Source organism: Quercus lobata, chromosome 1 (assembly GCF_001633185.2).
Source record: "Quercus lobata isolate SW786 chromosome 1, ValleyOak3.0 Primary Assembly, whole genome shotgun sequence".
Classification (NCBI taxonomy): Eukaryota; Viridiplantae; Streptophyta; class Magnoliopsida; order Fagales; family Fagaceae; genus Quercus; species Quercus lobata.
In genome coordinates, this window is record NC_044904.1 from 22,950,487 (window position 1) to 22,956,947 (window position 6,461).

The 6,461-nt window shown below is 30.5% G+C and overlaps 1 long non-coding RNA gene across 1 annotated transcript; it reads left to right on the top strand.

The window, feature by feature from the left end:
- The first annotated feature begins 4,354 nt into the window (after window positions 1-4,354).
- On the top strand, window positions 4,355-5,890 carry LOC115983744. The gene is made up of 4 exons (XR_004090181.1): window positions 4,355-4,432; window positions 4,580-4,669; window positions 4,803-4,895; window positions 5,809-5,890. It is a non-coding gene; the product is annotated as an uncharacterized LOC115983744 (long non-coding RNA).
- Window positions 5,891-6,461: the final 571 nt, after the last annotated feature.

Consider the following 6,461-nt stretch of genomic DNA (forward strand, 5'->3'; position numbering starts at 1 on the left):
TTCTTATTATCAAGCTATGACACCAACTATTTTAGTGTAGGCAAAGTTTGAATTGTCAAAATTTATAAATAATTAGATTTTATTTGAATTTCAATGGCATAACAATGTATAAGTTATAAAATTATGGGTAATTACTTTATGACGCCATGAACATGAAAACTTTATGGTGTCTTTTTATTTTATCTTTTTTGGTTGAATGACACGGAATAAAATAACCTCTAATAGAAAGCCAAAAAAAAAAAAAAAAAAATTCTTATTGGAAAAATTTTCATGAATTATTTACTTATTTGTCTGTCACGTAGTGTACTAATAATAAGACATCTTCATTAACCACAAAAATTTGTGTCATTTTGCAGCGAATGAATAGGAGGGCTACAACCCTACCCGTCCCAGAAAGGGTGGCAACGTTGCAAAGGCAGACTCTAAATTTTTGCAATCGTTGATTAAATATAATGTATTAACAATAAATGAGGAAATGTCATTTAGCATTTTCAGAAAACTTTTGTATCTTGTCATCTAATGCCAAGCATGTCAAGAACTTTGTAGCTCAAACTCAACTGATTGGCAATTAAAAATTTAAAATGGCACTTCCTATCTTGACGTCTTTAAGGTAGGTAATTAGGGTTCAAATATCCCCTTCCCCAACTATCGATCTATTAATTAAATAAAATATATAATTTCAAGCAATTATTTTCTTCTATGAGATCATTGCTCTCAAATGTGAAAAGAGTTCAAATTATAAATTTTAGGCATAGTATAAATAAATATATATATATATATATATAAATATATATAACTCTACAAAAATTACACATTTTTTAGATCGTAGATTTCTAAGAAATCTAATGGTTAGAAAATATCTATAATCAATGTTATTTCTAAAATTAATTGTTGTTCATATTAGCTAACCTAATTAAAACACTAATATTATAAACCTAGTTTAAAATATAAGTATTGCTATTTTTGTGTGTATTCTAATAAGTATTATTGTTTACTCAAAAAAAAGTTTTTTGAGAGAATATTATATTATTTTCTTTTCTACTTTCTTTCTCTCTCCTAATTAATTCAACCTTAACCTTGCACAAAAGCCTATTCTCAATATTTCTTGAGTTGTAGATTTTATTTCTTATGGACTTATTCTTATTTGGTATTTACATATTGATTATTTGATATGTGAGGCCGTTCAGCAAATGATTATTTGGATCTAAATTAGATTTCTTTATTTTGGATTCACAAATCTTGTGGTGGAATGTGAAAATCAACCGCAAGTGGATGCTCTTAATCACAGTTTTCAGAACCGAACTAAATCGAGATGAAAACCGGTTTTTTAAGCCTAAAGAACCAGATTTTTTGTTAATTCTGTGAACCCTTAAAACCGGGGTTGGACCGCACAAACCGGTGAGAACCGTGTGGTCCAACCCCTTAGCAATTTAAAAAAAAAGAAAAAAAAGAAAAAAAAAAAAGAAACAACTTAACACAATTTTATTCTACTTAATTAAATTATCCATCTCTTACAAGGAATAAAAAAATTATAATTAAAATCCTTCAAAGATATTCAACTTTAGTTCAAAAATTAATCATAAATTTTAATGTTTTCATGGTTATTATTTTATTTTATTAACTTTCTTATTTAATTATTAAATATATGCTTGAAAATCATTAAATTTCCCTCACATATATCGATATATTGTCAGTTTTGCTAGTTTTATAAATTTAATATATATATTTAGGCTTTAATTAATTATTGAATTAATTATGACGTCATCACGGTTCGACCCGGTTCGACCTCAAAAACGTAGAACCTCTTCCTTTTACGGTTCAATGAATGGTCCGGGTCTAAAAACCTTACTCTTAATAAGGGAGATATTTATCTTAGTGAGGAAGAGTTACTGTTAAATGATCTTAGCCTCTTAGATATTGCTTTTATAAGGAGAAAAACAAATGAAACCAAATATGATCCTTAGAGATAAAATAAAATTATCAAATTGTAAAGATTATAATAAGATTGAACTATCAAAATTTGATCTGTAGTGAATAGAATTTGTTTGTATTTCAAATTCTAATCCCTACCATATGACAAGCCAACAATAATGCCAGGAGAGTAGGAGTTCTTACCATATTAAATCTCTCTCTCTCTCTCTCTCTCTCTCTCTCTCTCTCTCTCTCAACATTTAAGGAGCCACCAACCATTAATATATAAAAAATAAATAAATAAACGTTTAAGGAGCCAATACGTGGATATTCTTAGGTTAGGATTATCTAAACTTCAAGTAATACTAGATAAGAATGTAAAAGTTCATAAGAAAGAAAATATGCAACTCAAGAACATTGAGAATAGGCATTTATGCAAGGTTAGGTATGAATTAATTAGGGGAGAGAAAGAAAGTAGAAAATAATATAATATATATTCTCTCAAATTAATTAGCAATTAATTTTAAAGATGTAAGGTTGAATTTAATCAACCATCTTATTGGCTTTATTCCGTGCCAAATTTGCTTGTATTTCAGCATTTAGTAACCCTGTATTTAGGAGGGTTTGTTGTAAGGGTAGTGAGTGAGATAGAGTGTTGATTACTCAAGAGTGTGCAAGAAAACAGAGATTCGCGGCTTGATCTCGCGGGTGGCTCGCGGTTGTAAGCCGCCAGATGCAACACACGTGCCAAGCATGCCAGAAGGTGAATAGTCATGCTAGCTGGAGCACTACAGGGCAAAACAGGACAACTGGCCATACGGTTATCTCGCGACTGGGTCTCACGACTTAGGCAAGTCGCGAGGCCAAGCCGCGAGCCACCCCTATTTTGTAAAACCTGACGTTTCACATTCCTCTCTCACTCCAGTATAAATACCCCTTATACCCACAAATGAAAGAGAGCTTCCAGAGAGAATTTTGAGAGAGAAACCCTAAAGAAAAATAAGATTGATTCACTTACAATCTATACATTAGAGTCTCTTTAAATTCCTCAACTCTCTTCCTCTCCATTGTCAAACCCTTGAGAGGCATTTTACCAAAACCTTGTTCTCACCATATTCATCACTGTGAGAGTGCTGTTTGGTTTTCTGGGAAGCAGTTAGGAAGGAACCAATCTACATTGGTTGATGCTACGGCCTAGTAGCAGAATCCGGGAAGCTAGAAAAGAAAAAAGTTTGGCGCAACCTCGTTGGAGTAAGAAGCTTGGAGGGCTTAGGTGCACTGGGTAGATTAGGCTTGGAGGGTCTATTGCTGTCCATGTATCCCAACTACATTTTCTAGTGGATTGTTTACCGCTTGGAGGGCGGCGGAGAGGTTTTACGCCGAGGGCTTCAGTTTCCTCTTCGATAACACATCGTGTGTTGTCTTTGTGTTTGCATCTTCCTTCCTTTGTATCTTTGCCTTTTATTATCTGCTGTGGGTTGTGATTTTAATTTGGTTTAGATAGTTTTTCTAATTCTATATTATAGCTTATGTTCATTTTCCGCACACTAGTTGTTTGACATAATACTTGAATTGGTTAAGTTGTAAATTGGGGGTCTAAACGTTTAAGGGTGTTTATACAAATATTTGAACATTCAAAAGATGACATTGATTATGGTGATTTTCTAACCATTAAATTTCTTAGAAATCTACAATCTAAAAATGTGTAACTTATTTACTATTTGATTCATAAACTCATATTTTATGCAATATTTTAAACTACAAAAGCTTGAATTTAAACAATTGATTGATAACATAGTTATCGATCTTTGATCACCTTGAAATTTTGCAAATATGGAGAATATACAAAGACAACGTAATCCAATGGTTGATTTGTTAAAATTCGCATTCACTTAAAAAATATTTAGTGATGTAACATTATTTAGAGCTACACCTGGTGTAACTTGAATCCAATCTTATATATATATATATATATATATATATGAGATGAGTTCAAATTATACTTGGTATAACTTTAAAAGAGTTATACTTATTTTAATCCATTGATTTCTCACGTATCTAATGCTAGGGGCGGGGGAAAAATAGTAGTATTTATTGCTTTCCAACTATCTCATCTAATTACAACTAGAATTTTTGTCTCTTTCTTATTTATTACATATATCAATTTATAAGCATCTTAACATTTAATGAGATAATTTCAAGCAATTATTTTTTTGACACAAATGTTCCAGGTGTCAAGCAGTTTTGCCAATTTGCTAAATGCTTATTATGTGTAGTAGGTTTTACGATAGAAACTATTCAGCCGGTAATCATGGTAGACCAGTTGTCAAGACAATAGTCAATAGACATCATTTTTCCTATATAAATGCAGGTCGTCATTACAAGGTTTTCACGTACTAGCTTCAGGCTTTTTGTAAGAAAGTGAGACAGTGAAAGAGAGGGACGGATTTTCAAGAGCGATTGTGTTTCTTCCTCTTGCTTAGCTTTACCACAGTGTGCTTCGCTCGCCAATTCCCATTGGGTATGTATTCTACAGTCATAACAATGTTGAACATACTTTCGTTTCTCCATAATATAGAAAAGAATCATGAGAATTTTTTTTTTAATTTTTAATTTATTTGACAATTTGGCAAACAGAATTTCTCATGATATTTCATTTTATTTGCAGAGAATGAGAAGACTTTGTTCCCCGACTACGATCCACCACATAATCATAATCGACCCCCTCCTCCATTGGATGTGTCTACTTCACTTTCGAGTATGTTTGTTAATTTTTCTATATAATATACATTTTCTACATCAATTTTTCTAAATAGATGAATTGAAAATTAATTAATTTAGTTAATAAATTGGCAAATGAAATTTCTCATGACGTTTCATGTTATTTATAGATAATGAGAAAACTTTGTTCCCTGACTATGACCCTCCACATAACCATAATCAGCCTCCTCCACCATTGGACGTGTCCACTACTTCACATTCAAGTATGCTTATGTTTCACAATTTTTCTATACAATATTTGTTTTCTACATAAATTCTTGTGAATAGCTTAATTGAAATTAATTTTTAATTTAGTTAATAATTTGCAAATGAAAATTCTCAAGTTATATCAAATTATTTACAAATACTGTGAAGACTTTGTTGCCCCTATCCCCTCCACGTGAAACATTTTATAGGATTTTTTCTTATTTGACACCTGAAAATTATGGTGAAAAAATAACACATCAAGGATGTATTGTACAGTTATTGTGATAAAAATTAATTTTTATTAATTAAAAAACAATTGAATCCTTGATATTTGAAGTTAATTTATAGAGATTAAAAAGATGTTATGAGAATTATAAAATGTTATTTTTATGTAGAATAAATTAAAATTGTGTAAGTTTTTTTTTTTTTTTTTTTTTTTGAGAAAATTAAAATTGTGTAAGTAGTCTAACATGTTTACGTACCTGTTAATCCTTATACATACACGTGTTGTCTTATTCACTATGTATGTATAGTCATTATAGATTAACTCAAATTAGATAAGTTAGATCTACACCAAATTGTTTTATTTTTTATTTTTTATAAATACAATAAAATTTAAATCTATAATGATCCCATTATAATGATTGTTATTATTATCAAGCTAGAGCACCAATTATTTTTAGTCTAGGCAAAGTTTGAATTGTCAAAAGTTATAAATAATAAGATTTTATTTTAATTTCAATGACATAAACAAAGAATAAGTTACAAAATAATGGGTAACTTTATGGCGCCATGAACATGAAAAACTTTACAGTGTCTTTTCTTTTATCATTTTTGGTCCAACGGCATGGATCGGAATAACCTCTAATAACTTTATGGTGTACTAATAGGACTTCTTCGTTAACCCCAAAAATTTGTGTCATTTTACAGGTAATGAATAGGAGGGCTACAATCCTCTTCGTTCCAGAATGAGTGGCAACGTTTGCAAGACAAGACTTTAAATTTTCGTGATAGTTTTTTTTTTTTTGATAAGAATTTTCGTGATAGTTGGTTAAATATAATAATATATTAGCAATAAATGTGGAGATGTCGCTTAGCATTTCCGGAAAGCTTTTGTATCTTGTCATCTAATATCAAGCTTATCAAGAACTTTGCAGCTCAAACTCAACAGTTTGGCAATTAAAATAGCACTTTCTATCCTAGTCTCTTTAATATTGATAATCGGGTTTAAATATCCCCTTTTACCAACTATCGATCTATTAAATAAAATACGTAGTTTTAAGTAATTACTTTCTTCTATCATGTCATTGCTATCAGACGTGAAAAGAGTTCAATTCTTAAATTTTAGGTATATATATTTTTTGGATGAATTATTATAAGAGGTCAGATCGAGGTCTAAATCACTAGTGCTACTTCACGTGGGAAAATTGAAATGGCGGACAAGCTGATTAATTCACATATGTATTATCTCCCTTTCTGGTGCAAACTGAAATGGTATTTTAATTTCCAATCTTTTACAGTGAAATTCGCCTGGAAGTACCAAAGAACACAGAATAGACCAACAAGTTAAGAACAAAGAAATC